The following is a 15,521-nucleotide window of genomic DNA, read 5'->3' as shown; positions in this document are numbered from 1 at the left end:
TGGTTTTAGTCTGGACCAGGTAGGGCATTTGGAGGCAATGCCTGGTCCAACGACCAGAATGAACCACGAAATGTTCCCAGTAAGCAGACAAACCTGCTCTAATAAGAGGAGGCTTTGAGAGTTTAACTGCATGAATGCGATATTTTGCTGTTGCAGCTGGGACTCAAGGGATAAAACAGTTTGGTACTTTTTTTGTTAATGTGGAAACTGCCCGTTTGACTAGCAGTAATATTCCTCAAAAGAAAAAGGAGAGGAACAAGCTTTGCCTAGTTTTCCTATCTGTCAGTGTCTGAGAAGGGGAATCTTCCAAACCCTGACTCTCTCCACGAACAGTTCAAGCCAGGCCTTTCCTAGGCAAATATGCGATTAGAGCTGTAAAGGACAGATCATCTTTGTTTAGCCACAGTGCATCTTCTGGAGCCCTACACTGAATGGGGCAAGTGTGTCCTATTGACGGCACCACAGGATAGCTGAGGTTGGAAGGAACCCCCTGGAGATCATCTGGTCCAAGCCACCGGCTCAAGCTGGGTAGGGGCCACTCTCTGTCAAGTCCAGAACTCTGCTGTGTCCATACTTCCCTCTTCCTTCCGGTCCATCATTCCTTTCTCCAGACTGAACTCATAGCTGGCATATTTCTTGAAAAAACGCAATGTCTTATTTGTATTTCACGTCTTTTGTATTTCCTCCGTGCATTAGTTACAAATTGAAATTAAGAAAGTCCCACATTCCAAATAGAGGATGAACACATACATAACCAAAGATAAACATCTCAGATACAGCAAGGTTGCAACACTGGGTGCAGCAACAACTCCACTTTTACCAGTCATCCTGTTATGCCAACACTTTTTTTATGGGCAAAGAGGGAGCACACTGTACATGTATAGGTATAAAGTCAATAATTTATTGTTAATATAAAGGAAATTTTAATATTTTAATCATTATTAGTCCAGATCTAATTGACCTCAATGATAGCAGAAATACATTTTAAATTTTTATGTCCACTTATGTTTTATCTCTTTTTCTGGGGATGGTTACCTTTCCGCTCCTTCTCTACATCCTCAGGTTGGTTATTTAATCCTAGGAGTAGCAGTGATGATGGTGGACATTATGGCAAGTTGTCAGGCTTGATATGAAGTTCATGGTGATTATTTTCTTCTTTCTCATTCCATTTGGGGTCTTTTTTTGCATGTTTGCCAACACGCTTTTACACCTTTCTTTGTCTTCATCGGTCTGCAGCTCCATGTTACCTCTGAAATTACTGCCTATCTGACTTTTACATGTGTTAGATATTATTTCCTTGTTTTCTCTGTTACCCTTAAACCCAGTTTTGTCTCTCTGCAGGTCTGCATTTCTTTAACTGGCCATGAGCAAGTGATTTACAGCCGAAGGTTCCCTGAACACCAGCCTGTGCCCGCTTGTGATCATCCCATGCCCACACTTCTCCACTTCTCACAGCCCCTGCCGCACCAGGACTATATTTCACCTATACTGCCTCATTGTGTTAGAATTGTAAATACTCATTTTACACAGAATAACCTCTTGTTACTGCAAAACTATGGTTGTATCACACAAAGATTACAAAAGTAAAACAAAACTGGCCATAGATACCTGAAATAGCATATTAGAGGGCTGCCCATTTACAGTCCCATAGCACTGTTTATAACCACGCTGATAGACTATGCATCAAGCGGTTTGAGGTGAATTAATCCTTTCTTTGACGTGTGATGATGTCTGTTTATATCAGTAGAGAGTGGAAATGTTATCTGAAGCACAATATCGGCAATTCAGGTGTGAAGATCTTCAGGATGGCCATGCTACCATGCCTGTGAAATGACACATGTGACGTTAGCTTATTATGTAATAACATTGGGCAGAGGAAAAGGCTATAGGTGGCATTACTTATTCAGTTAAAATTACAGTTTTCAATATTTTATGAAATAGTAGTTCTTGATCTTATCATTAAATAAATGACAGGAAAATAGAACAAATTAAAATCCGTCCATCTTGGAAGTCATGTCAAAAAGGTGGTGTTCTGGAGAGTGCTTTCTCTTTGTCTTCCTGTCTATTCAACTCTTTACAACTATGAATGAAAGCTGGATAAGGGCCCCACACCCCTGACTGCCTTACAGATTATGTATGATACAAGACAGAGATAGGAGCAGCCATTATTTTTCAACCTCATGGATTTTAGGGCCTTTAGGCAGGAGTAGTATAGTAAAGTATTCTCTTAATGGAATAAGAAACATCTTCTGATTATTGAGACTAAGAAGGGATTTCTGTTCTATATTGTTCCAACCTTCTTCACTAAGTTAGGGTGCCGTAGGAGCATAGGAAGCAAAGTTCTTCCTGTGCATCTATCTGCCAGGAGAATCAGAAGAACTATTTTAAGTGGCTTGAAATTTTCCGAATAACGGAACAGCTGGATTCCCCAAAGTTAATTTTGTCTTTTGTGTAACTTCAGGTCTATGTATATATATATCTCTCTCTACATGTTCTGAATAGAAAGCATGATTCCTCTGTGTGGATGTCCTCCCTCTAGGACTTTTCTAGTGGATATATTCCAGTTTTATAGATCAAATATCACATCAGTATGTTAGTACTCGAATAAGTGAAATTTAGAAATCCTGACCTGATAGAGAGTGGCTATGAATCCCATTGCACAGATAAAGCATTTATCCTCTTAGCAAGGTCTCAAAAGCAAAAAGAGGGTACTGTCTTGCTTCATCTTCTGACCAGTGAAACAGCTACAATGAATGCTTGACTCACACAGAAGCTGAAGGCATCCCTGGAAACTGAAAACCAAATAACACCTGAGACAAATGTCCAGAGTCTGATCTCATCTTTGTCTGTTCAACATGCAATCTGGTTGCAAAATACTGTGCAATTTGAAGCCTCTCTTCAAGAGACAGCTGGGATTGGAATAACAAAGGTGTGGTAGAATAAGAATTAGCTGCATTGTTTGAGTAATGTTGAGTAATTTGCAGAGTACCTTCCTAGCCTGTGCCTCACTCAGCCAAATCCTTGGACTTTGTGTCTCCCACAGTCTGCAACTTCGGTCACTAAAAAAAAGCAATCTGTAAGTAAGAAAAAAAGCTTTTTTGTATTGATATGACCTTCAAAACCAAAAAATCATTCCTAGCAGTTTCTAAACTGTTTTTTGATAAGTTTGCAAGAAATTAATTGCAAAAATAGCTGCTTGAGAACAACGAAGCAGAAAACACAAAATGTATCTCTTAGATGCATTCGTTGTTCTAGTTGCATGCATCTGCATGAATATCCCATCCTGCAAATGTCATTACATTTCCCTAAACATGTAGGTTAAGGTTTGTTCGTTCCCATGTACTTTCAAGCTTCGCACACACATAAGAGAAACACTTTTTTCCTCTGTATTCAGATATGGAAATAATAAGCATATAGCCAGAGTCTGGATGTTAGTTTTCTCCTGTTATTAATTAGAGCCATTAACCATGAATTTTCTGTAACACAATCAGAAATGGTAACAATAAGTAAGCAAGTGACTATAATTTGAATTCAGACAAATATTCCAGAACTGCTGTGTCTTGCTCCTCATTGACTATTGTTTTCCTTTAGATATTTCAAAGAAGAAGAAACATACTACATAGAGAAAACAAACCTACTACGTAGATTCTTCCTTTCTTGTCCTCTCCTCTGCTTCTTTTATCTCTCTTTTTCCAAATCACCAGCAGACGAGTAAAAATTCATTTAGAAGAATACAGACTTGTCCTACTTCTTCCCTGTTATGCTAAAAAGCCAGATTCTGCTAAGAACTTAAGAATATTCTCTGCATCCACTTGAACTACTAGGATTTTTAGAATCTATGAAGGAGATGTTCAGACATAACAAAATTAAGCCTAATCCAACCACTCCAGGCAATTAGGCAGTTTTAAAATTTCAGAGTCAATACAACCATACTCGCAGGGCCGAGCAAGTAACCAAGGAAAATGAGAGAAAGGCTTCTATAAAAACAATATATATATATATATATATGTATATATACATCCACTTATTTGTTTTATATTTATGTTTTATATACATATTCACACACATATAGTGATATATATGTATCTATATCATATTATGCATATAAAAATATTTTATATATAGCTTTATATATGTATATTTACATACATGCAGATGCTGTCAAAAGCTGCCATTAGAAAGGTAAGGTAACTTTGACAACCTAACAACAGTTGGAAATTCAGATAGAGTCTATTCTCAGAACTCGGATGTTTCCAGTCTGATTTTTGGTCTTTGGTTTTCCTGGCAGATTGTATTGCATCAGAATAGTCATTCCTGTGTTTAAGCATCCTCACAAATAATGATGTGAAATCTGTAATAGGCACGTGTATCTCAGTTAAAATATTTAATATCATCTGAACGTGTCAGGGTCTTTAGTGACATGACTGACAAATGGGTCTCACTCAAATGTCTTTTAGTTTGAGGAAATAAATGTTGCAATGGCCTGTACTTAGCACAGGACCAACTACTATTTAGTGTTCCCAGTGCTTTAATTAGCATTGCTTTGATTGATCAGAATAATTATAAAGATGTTTGGAAAACTACCCCAAAAATCTTATTTTTTAATAAAGTACTACAAATTCAGAGAGTAAGAAAGCTAAGGAATGATCCTTTCCAAAAAGTCTCTTTTCAGACTCCATTCAATGATTTAACTTATAATGTGAAATCTTATTGACCTTTTTGTAGGTCTTGTTCTTATATACTTACTGGTAAACCAAAAAACAAACAAACAAACAAACCAAAAAACAGCACTTTATCTTGAGCTCGGGAAACTGAGCACTTTCTGTCTTTTGCTCCTCCTCTATAGTCCCCCCACTTTACATGCATAATACAGTATCTCCAGCCTAAAACTCTGGATGACATTTTAATTGTAATTGTCTCTCAACCAAACTAAAGAACTCTTTTAAAAAAAGGGAAAATATTATGCAAATAAGGTTAACAGTTTTATGAATCGTCAACATAATTGTGCTAATACACTATGCTGACTGATAGAAAAAAATGCAATTTATCTCATGTGTAGTGAGTGTTCTGCCCACTCTTGCACATACAGAACAAAACAAATGATGAATACCAGGAATTATCATTTTTTTTTTCCTGCATTTGCAGCATAGAATAGCATTCTCTGCTTATAGTGCTCAGACATTGGAGGTGTCTTTTAAAGGCCCGCAGCTTTGGAGTTGCCACTCCTTGATGGTTGGCAATTTACCCCAATGTTTCATTTGGACACCTTTGCAAAAATGATCAGTTCCTTTAAGGAATGGCATTTCAATATTTGTCCTGGAATCTGGCAGTCTGTTTATAGCCCCAGTCCTTTCACACTGTCTCCTGGTGGGCTTTTCATCTGTATACATTTAACATCTGTTCAGCATTTCCTGACTCTTTACACTCTGTTATGGATTGAACTCACATTTAGCAAATTTTAGTAGACTGATTTCAAGGTACACCGATTTCATCGGATGTTAAAAACAGGCTGTGCCACTTTCGGGTCAATCAGAGACTCAGAAGGAAGACGCTTTTCTTCCTCCTAATAGCAGGTGCTTCTAGAGGGTGTGCTGGAGCCCTGCGACAGAAGGAAACTGAGGGTGATGCCTGACATATCACAAGTTGAGTTCATATTTCAGCATTTCCAAAATGGCTAAAGGATTTGTTCTCAGTTTGCAGTAAATGCACACATTTGTGCTGAATGCAAGCAAGAGCAGTCTCACCAAGATGTACACTAAGCTGATCCGAGGCGTCTTTACAATCATATGCTTACCATTATTAAGAAATGAAAAGATTGTGAGCCTTGTAATGCATGTCTTGGAACTGAAAAGCTATTTTTATATTTTAATTATTATTATTATACAAAAGTATAAATACTGAGGTATTTGATACAGAGGTGTGGTTCCTGAGTTGAGCACTGGGGTTTCTCCATAGGTATGGCTAAATGCAGGGACATGGTTAAGGAGGTTTTGAAACAGCATTGTCCCACTCCTTTGAAAATACCTTTGGGATTATTTCAGTAGCACCTTGTTGATGTTGCAAGCGTGCAAATAGTTAGGTCAGAGACATTATCATTCCTTTGGCTATGCTGTGCCTGCTGCATGACTAGTCAACTGAGCCCATTCAACCAACCCAGGGTTGGTGGTTTCCCCAGCTTTGCAGATCATGTGGCACATTCTTATATATCCATAAATGAAGCATGGCAAAGCTTTTTCTTTTTTTTTTTCCTTCTTATCAGCAATATTGTTGCTGATTTAAACATGCTCAACTGGGAGCATCTGAGTGGTGCCATTGGGTGTAGCAGGGATTATTTGTGTACTGAAAGTGAGGCCTATTCTTTAGGACTTTGCTGATCTGAAATCTCACTTGACATTTTTGTGTATTGAATTCAGAATCTGAAAGTGCTCAACCCCAGCCAAATTACCACCTGACCTCTAGCAGCAAATACAGAGAAAAGGGCAGCAGAACTCAAACCGTTTTTATAAGACAAATCATAATCATTAGTGTTTTGGAAAAGTAGAGTCACTTGCAGTCTTTGCTGTTTCTACTTAACTCAGTGTTACTTGCTGTCAATAACCACTACTTACTTGAGACAACAATTATATATAACTGTGATTACACTTTAAATGATTCAATGCAACATTATGGTCCCATCCCTTTCCAGTCTTCCCTTACCTACTGCAACACAAAATCATACGTAAACGCATAATGCTTGCTAAACCTGGCTGTGTGGTGACAAGAAGAGACATTTCATATGAATGAATGAATACGATGTTGGGTAGGCCGCTGATCCATCACGGTGACTCCTACATCCCTATCCTATTTTAATCTCAGATATGTATTTTGTCTAAATGAGTGTGGAAATCTTGGCAGAAATTCTTGTCTTTTTTTAAAAAAGCACAATTCTCCCTTTAGCTCCCAGCTTACAGTGCCAAATAACAGGCTTCAGATGTATGTGCAAGACACAGGACATCAGGATAGTGTCTGTAAGTTCTGTGCACTTGTTTGCACTCTGACTCATACTGCTGTCTGTCAAGCTGTCCTTGAGGTCCAGCTGCAGAGTAGGGCATTGAGTAAGAGAGAAGTATGAGCCAAATAATAATTGGAGGGTATCCTGGGACAGCAACGAGGTAGAGAGCAGTAGTCAGACTGTTGCTAATCAGAAACCAAAGAAGAAATGTCTGCTCTGTCCATTTTTCAGTGTTTCAGGCTAGTGGTTAGGAACGTGGAGTCAGTCAGCGCTTGCTTAGGAAGTGCACATAGCACATGCCTTGCACTGCCTGGAGTTCTGGTGGATCTAGGTTATTTATAATCCCAGCTCAGCCTCATATTCGTCTTTTTCCTTTGGTAAACTCACTTTCACTTGGCAATGCTGCTCTGACAGGGCTGCCCTTGATAACCTCACAAACAGACAGGCAGCTCATGGCTCATGTAGTGTAAATGAAGAGCCTGAGAATAACAAATCTGTCAAATACGGGGAGCAGTTTCTCAAAAGAAATGTTGGCTTTTGTGTATGCTGCGTATCTTATACTTGACATAATTGAGAACTCTGGATATAACTTTGATTTGTGACCTTGAAAATCTTTCCTCACCTGCATTAAAAAAATGTTCAAAATTACTTTGCACATAACTATCCTAGCATAACCAAGAATTTAAAAACATGAAGTTGATGCACATACTATTCAGCAGGATTAAATTATGGAGACATTAGAGTTTCACACCTATAGGAATAATACTGCCATTCATATACCTGAAATTTCCTTCAGGGGATTTAAAGATGTTTCATAAGTTTTTTTCTTTCCTTTTTCCTTTGACAAATGCTACTTAGAAATCCTTGTTTAAAAACTAGTTTTATATTGCCACAGATCATCAAGTAAGTTACGAAAAAAGCCATATTTGGCCAGAAGTAGGTTGGTTCTCAAAGCCAAGAAATGCAAACGTTTGTAATCTCTCTGTGTTGCTGACCAGTGACGTCTCATTGCCTCAGTGCTTACCTTGTACCTAAGGCTTCCTGTTCTCTCTGCAGATACACTGTAGGCATTGGGTGTTACTCTAAGACATTAGTGCCGTGTCCATTTAGGAAGGGAGGAAAAAAGAGGCCCTCCATATTTCTTAAAGCTATTTTCTGAATTATTATATTTACTATAGAAGGAGATATCAGGTAGAGATATCTGATGGAGATAACTGATAGCAAATCTACTGACTTGTACAAAAGGCACAGATAGATTCCTCGTTGCTAAAATCTGGTTGTTTGGGGACAGACTCTTTGAGTTGGGAATTTCAGCAGTCTAAATTATGTCCTGTACTACATTCTGTATAGCCAATGAAGTTTCTCTGCATTTCATAGAGAGCTGGGGGCTTTTACATGTCCTTATTAACAAAGATGCAGACATGACAGCTGCAAAGCATTTAATCCTTGAGGGGTTTTTGCTTCAGAGTGAAACAATGAAAGAAGGTTTTCTTAAAGCGTAGGCTTGAGTTTGGTTCACTGGTGTTTAAAGATATTGACTAAAGCAATTTAAATGCTTGACTGCAACAGCAACACTCCAAGAGAAGTTTATTGCCAGGAGACTTTAAGCCTTGCAAAGGGCCTCTGGAAAATAACATCTACTTGTGGAACATGTTCTTAGATGAATGGATACAGGGCTGCACGGTATCAAATAATCAACAGAAATATTAGGTAGCTAAATACGGAAGGAAGGCTTGAAACTTGGTAAGAATGTAAGAATCCAACATACAAGGGACACTCCAGTCCGTGGTCAAAGGGAGCTGCAGCTTCCTGAGGAGGGAGCAGAGGCAGTGGCTGCTGTTTCCGCGTCCAAGCAGGGCCCTGTGGCTGCCTGTGCATCCTCCCGCGTGTAGCAGGCACGGCAGTGCTTGGAAGCACCTTGCCTTGCCCTCGGGCTGCCTGCCTGCGTACGCGGTCCCTGAAAGGCAGTGGAAGATTCAGTGCCGCAGAGGGCACACCAACTACACAAAATAGACAGATTCCTAATCCAGCCAATAGCACACTTCCAAATGAGTAACGGGACCTAAGTCCTGGCTCCTGCTATTTGGAGTTCCCAATGGGGCTTCCTTATCTAGAGCTGTAGCACTGGCAAAAACAACAAAACAATATTGTGTTCAGTTGTTTGGTGTTAAAGCATCCATTCACGAAGCAGTAAACCCAGATTCCTTGACCTCGTCTCTCTGGGGAACCTTGAACCAAGATCTCCGCAGAGCGCATGCCTTACGTGCCTAACATAAGGTTTTCTGGCATGGTGCTTTATCACACACTGCTATTTCAGCAGTTTCATACATGAAACATTCATGAAGACAAGAAGAGGGAATGAGAAGGACCCTATAGCGTCACTGGAGTACTAATGTAGGCAAATGAATAGTTAATACAAAAATAGTACTTAAGTATTCCTGGAGCAAGTACTGAAGCCTCGATTTCCCAGCTCTCAGTGGAGAGCCCTAGCAGTGAGATGGTGGGCAGCACCGATTCCTCCGCCTGTGCCTGCTCTGAGGCACCGATTCCTCCGCCTGTGCCTGCATTTGGTGTTTGGTCCCAGCCCAACTGCTGCTTCCCACCTTGCAGGACAAGTGCGGGGAAGGTTTTCCTGGGCACAGGTTTGCATGCACACTGGTCACAGCCACTTCCACACCTGGGCATAGTGGGGCATAGTGCTTCAAGCCTTTGTTTAGTTCATGATGAACATAAATTCAACAAAATGACTGGTGGAAAACTGTTCTTAGACAAGAGAACTACACATGAAAGGAAGAATAGAAAAAAGAGCACCAGCCATGCTATCTTTTATGAAAGTGATCCATTCTTATCCATGGATATATCCAGTAGTAACTACTGTATATCAGCAACTACTGTAATCCCTCACTGGTATCCAAATCAGAACTGCATAGCAGTGGAGAAGATGCAGGTTTCTGGGCACTTTTTCAGAGTACTTCATACTTTTTATTCATTTATTTCCACATGTTTTTCCCCTTGCTCCCAAATGTTCTTCCTTCACAGCATCCCAGTCTGGATTCTTTACATGAAGATTTTTTTCTGATATCAAAAACAAATTAGTTCCACATCCAGGGTCCCCTGGTTGTATCTGTGTTGCAGTAAAGAATTTGAAGTTTGGCCTAGCAAATTAGAATACTTTTTTGAGCAACTGAGTGGCTTTTTTTTTTTCAGTTTTTACAGACACAACCCTCTTCCTCCTTGAAGCTGAAATTATGAACCTCACTCCATGCGACCGCTTGATATATCTTATATCTTATTTTCCTATTCTTACTTTGCATTATTAATTTATCAGTTTAAGTTTCTTTCATGAGCATCAAAAAGCATTGTAAATACTGAAAGCAGAAAAACACTTCTCAAAAAAATCCTTCTTGTCCCATCTGCAGAATTTGTTTTAAGGACTGGACAATCTATAAAACTATCACTGTATAGTGTTGGTAGATGCCTCTGTAAAGCTCAACATGCTGCTGCCTAAACATTTTATCTCCTGCTGCAGAATAATTCGAGCGCAAGCATTTTCCCATTTATTTTTCATGAAGTAGCTTTTCTTGGGGGTATGTGAGCTTAATGTGTTGCTAACACCCTGAAATTTATTCAGCAGCTTCATTTGATGAGGCAAACTCCTTCATTAAGTCAATCCCTACACATTTAAATCTCAAGCCATTGCTGTGAGACATGTTTCAAGTTAATAGTTTGTCTCCAAAAATGGTCTTTCATGATACATCTGTAAGTGCTATGCTAGTGCAAGCACTTGCCTTTGCTTCACGTTAACTGCAGGTTGAACTTCCATTCCCCACCCTAAGGCAGAGTGTAGGCACATGCGGGGAGCCCTGATAAGGCCATGAGGTAGCCTTCATCTTCTCTTATCCTTGATACAACTCCTTTAAGACGCTGTCTCTGAGCACAGATGTCACAGAGAAAATTTTGTATCTGACTTCTCAAAGTTCTTGGTATTACTCTGCTGTGCACTTCATGTGTTTTCAGTGTTTGAGACAGAGTAGTGGCTCCATGAATGCTATGCTTCAAAGTCGAGATGTTTAGTGGTGCAGACATCTCAGACCCATTGAACCAAAGGGAAATAAACTCACAGCTTGAGCTCTACAGGCATCTTCACACTGTATCAAGGAGTGAAGATGTGGGAAGAAAGCAGGATCAAACTGTACAATAGCACAGAGTGAAGGAAGGGTGAAGTCAGGGATGTAGTTTCTCCCAGACTGCATCTAGGAAGGACCATGAGCTCTTAAAGTCAGAGTTCATCCACGGAGCAAGTGGAGCCTAGGTTTAGAACTGGCTGCCAGTGAAGCTACTTAAAGCCTTTTCTGTGAAGCTAAGTATTTCTGGAAAAAGAAAAAAGCGGCAGAACAAGAAGCTGTCCTTGATGCTATTATTATAAAGGATATTTCAATATATTTGGAAGGCTTCTTTCCAACCATCGTAGGTTTAGGCGTGGATACAATATTCTGCTTTTCTCTATCTAACACTTAATTCTCCTTTTCATAGCAGTCCAAGTGGCAGATAAATGTAAAGAAACATCCATCAGCAACTTAGTATTGCAGCATCAAGCAGCAGAAACAATTCTGAGATACTTTTTGGGGGAAGCTTTTTTCCTCCTGCCTCAATAACACTGCATTATGTGTGCCCACACAGTGAAACTAAGAATTTCTATGAAGAGCTTGTCTTTCTTCTTGCTTTGGATTATGTAGCACTGCAACATCTTTTAAAACTGTTGCAGTCAGACACATAAACATCATTCCTGCCTCCCATCCATCTCTGCCCCCACAAAATCTTTCTGCGTATTTGGTTGATCCTTTCTTCCCTGGGATAACTTTGCATGAAAAGTTGTAAACAGGCAGAAATTTTAATGCCAAAATTAAAAAGCGGAAGGAATAGCATTTTTTGATATAAAAATAGTTTATTTCCTCATATAGTTACGTCAACTAGTCAATAGTTAGTCAACTAGTAATAAAAAACACACACAAAAAAGATATTCAGCAGTTTCTTCAACCTCAATCCTTTCTCTGTGGAATAAGTGAAACAGGATTTGGTTCACAAATCTATGACCAGCAACTGGAGTGGGGAACAAGGAAAACTGGCAAGTGGTTGTTGGGAGATAAGACAGTGGGTTATTTTGTTTGGTTGGTTTTTTGGGTTTTTTTATGCTGCTGATACAGATAAGAACATAGAGATTCAAAGAGGTACCCTTCAGAGATAGGGATCTTGGACCATTAGGCAAAGTGGCATGAAAGTAATTTCATATATTAAGTAATATGGAGTAATCTCCATATTTGAGATATGTCAAAATGTGGGGGATGTAGAGATGTGTATCAGCATCCTCCTAATTCTCAAAAAAAAAGTACATGAGGAAAATAACAGATATGCTAGGGATATATATGGTTCTTATGGCTGATAAGCAGCTATGTAATATTTACACATACTTTCTCATTTAAAGCAGCTGACATGAATTTTTAGCCTCAGTAAACTTTAATGAACCTAAGGGGAAATTATTATCTGATGTATGCACAAATATTACATTCAAATGCAAGGCAACTACCTTGGTCTTCGAAGAATAGCCGCTTTATCAACCTTATTTCTACTGGCCAAATATCCTAATAACAAAGGTACTCTTTACAACTTTGTGATAGCAACCCATCAAAGTAATCAAAGACACTGTGATTCTAATGCACCGGCAAGCTACACCATTAGCTGGCCAATAGTACATTTCACTACCATTCTGCTCATCACATTTTTAAGTTGCTTCTCATCCTTCTGGTGCATGTGAGGACAAAGCAAATGCAGCAGAATGCTAAGTAAAATATGAGTAGACACTCCACAGAATCACTGAATATTTGGGGTTGGGAAGGACCGCTGACAATCACCTTGCTCAGTCCCCGCTGCTCAAATTACCTAGAGCAGGTTGTTGACTGTGTCCTGATGGCTTTTGGTATGTTTGTATTATATATCAGGTACTCTGGGTTGCCTGTGTTTGACAAGGGCAAACTTCCAGAGTGCTGTAGGATGATGAATACGACAACTACTCAGCGAACTGATTAGTTGTCCATTAATTCTCCAAACAAATCCCCAAGGGCTTGTACAGTTGTTTGCAAGGAGGGGACTGAATGGGAACACCTCATTAATCACAGCTACTAGTTTGGAAAGGTCATCAGTGAAAACTTTCCCTGGAAGACAGCACAGCATTCATTGTGTCAAACAGTTGTACCCCCAACACCAACCTGAGGCTTGACAGCCCCAAGGTACTTGTCACCAGTGGTCTATTTTCTGCAGTCAAATTTGTTTAAAAAAACAGTTAATTTTATGGATCACATATGGGTTATGTATGTCACATAACATAGGAATACACAGGATTATATAGGACAGTATAGGGTTAAATCCAGGGCCAAAATGGTAATTTTAACTGTGCTGGGTTGGGGTTACAGGTACCAGATCTCATGGTTTGTCACAAGTTAACAACACAAAAAGCTGTTTACTGGGTACACGGGCATTAAAAGCAGCCTTTTTGTAGGGAATAAACAGGAAGAGTTACATTCCACCCTGAGCTGTGGATACACAGGCTTGGCTTCCCTTTCTATGGGAGAACTGAGTGAAATTATATGACCTGCGATATTCAGAAGGTCTCGATAGTCCTCTGTAGTAGCCCTTGATAGTCCATTGACCTATGGATAGGGCCTGTGTTTATGCAAGCCTCATGCCGAGGAAAACAAGATACAGCAATAAAAAAAAAAAAGGGTCTTGTTCCTGCAGTGAATGCCAGAACTACCACCAGCATCTGATCAGCTTTGCTGATTTGCACCTGATTCATGCAGTATAAGCTTGTAGTGCTAACCTCTCTTAATATACAGAAAAAAAAATATTAACAAGAATATATCAGCCTTGATTTTTAAGATGCCCTTTTCCCTTCTGCTTAAAGACAGCTAAATGGGGATTTAAATTCAAGAAACAGTTAGCCGCCTTGCCTTGTTTGATTGACTTTAGTGATTCTGATTTGAGAAAATGTGCCTCTAGTCTGACACATTCTTTTCCCCTCAGATGCTGTCTCAGTTTGTCATTAGGAATGTTACTAAAGCATCTCTTGAAAAAAGTATTTTTTCCCAGTTGTAGTGGGAAGTATAATTACAGGATAAGCTGCAATGAATTTAGGCGAACACGTTCAGCTCAAGTCACACATCAAGAGAACAAGTTAACTAAAAAGTAAAACAAAATCTTCACCTGTTCTGTGTTCTTTAAACATGCATTTGGTTTGATACACACAGAAAGTATCTTTAATCCTCCCAAAATGTACAGATGTTTCTTCCTCTGAGCTCCCAGCAAATTGAAAATAATGTGTATTTTCTAGTACTGCTAATGTCTCTTGCTATAAACATGTAAGGAAGGAAAAATTTGCTTAATGTGATTAGATTTCTCATTTTAAAGACCTTTTATGTATTGTCATGGACAATATCCACTCATATTCTAATTGGGAAGAAATGAGTTTAATTTGACAAAGTATTTATTATTAACAAAAAAAGTTATTAACTAAATATTTATTGAAAAGATAACATTTGAAATTTATTAAGATAGAGGAAAAGAAAGTTATGAAAAAGGGTTTCAAATTTTGAGTACTTTTATTTTCATTGGAAATATATTCATGCTTCTTTATCTCTTTTAAAGCTTGAAAATGAAAAGCTTGAAAGTGACCAAAGACCTATGTGGGCCAAGGGAAAAAAATGTGTCATGACTGTGTTCTACTCCTCCAGTTGGCAAGAATATAACCTGTTCAAGAAATGGCTGGATGCTTTTCATAGCTATGACCACCAGAAGATCAGGAAAAGTTTTGCCCACCTGCTGCATATGCAGTCATTAAAGGCAGTTTTTAGTAGAGAATAGAGAGAAAGGGCTGAGCTGTCCTGCCCTGAGCTGTGGTTTCACAAACCTGGCCCACGAGTTGTGCTCACTTTTCTTGAGGTGACATATGCCCACTGTACCCTCTTACATATCCCCTGGTATGACTGAGATGTGGTTATTAAACAGCCAAATGACAAAGAAATGGGCAGTTCACTGCACAGGGAAATACCCTCTTGCCTCCCCACAGCAAATCCGTGCTGATATGTGCAAATGAAAGCTTGGCTAAAAAAACACTCTAGTCCAAATAACCCAAGAGGGGCAATAGGGGTTCCAAAGCAGCTGTTTTCTTTATTTTAATAACACAAGCATATTTTGTATCAGTGACACATTTTGCATAATACCTTGAGTGTATTTGTGAAACAGGCACCAAATAATCAAATCTTGACTGAGACATAAGCATCTTTGATTCCAGGTAACTTGGTGGGGTATCTTGAGGTGATTAAATTCCCTGTCCACTTCACTTCCCCTCCAACTGCTTTTTTCTTTAAATTTGTCAAAAAGAATCACTAGCAAAGCTTGACATTTTAATTCCAAACCTAAGCAGAAAATAGAATAATATTTTATAGGATTTGGTGCTGAAGGGAACAGAGAATATGTC

Source organism: Tinamus guttatus, unplaced genomic scaffold (genome assembly GCF_059628265.1).
Source record: "Tinamus guttatus ecotype Peru unplaced genomic scaffold, ASM5962826v1 Tinamus_guttatus_pri_ptg000173l, whole genome shotgun sequence".
NCBI lineage: Eukaryota > Metazoa > Chordata > Aves > Tinamiformes > Tinamidae > Tinamus > Tinamus guttatus.
The sequence above is the reverse complement of the archived record's forward strand: the minus strand, read 5'-3'. Positions refer to the sequence as shown.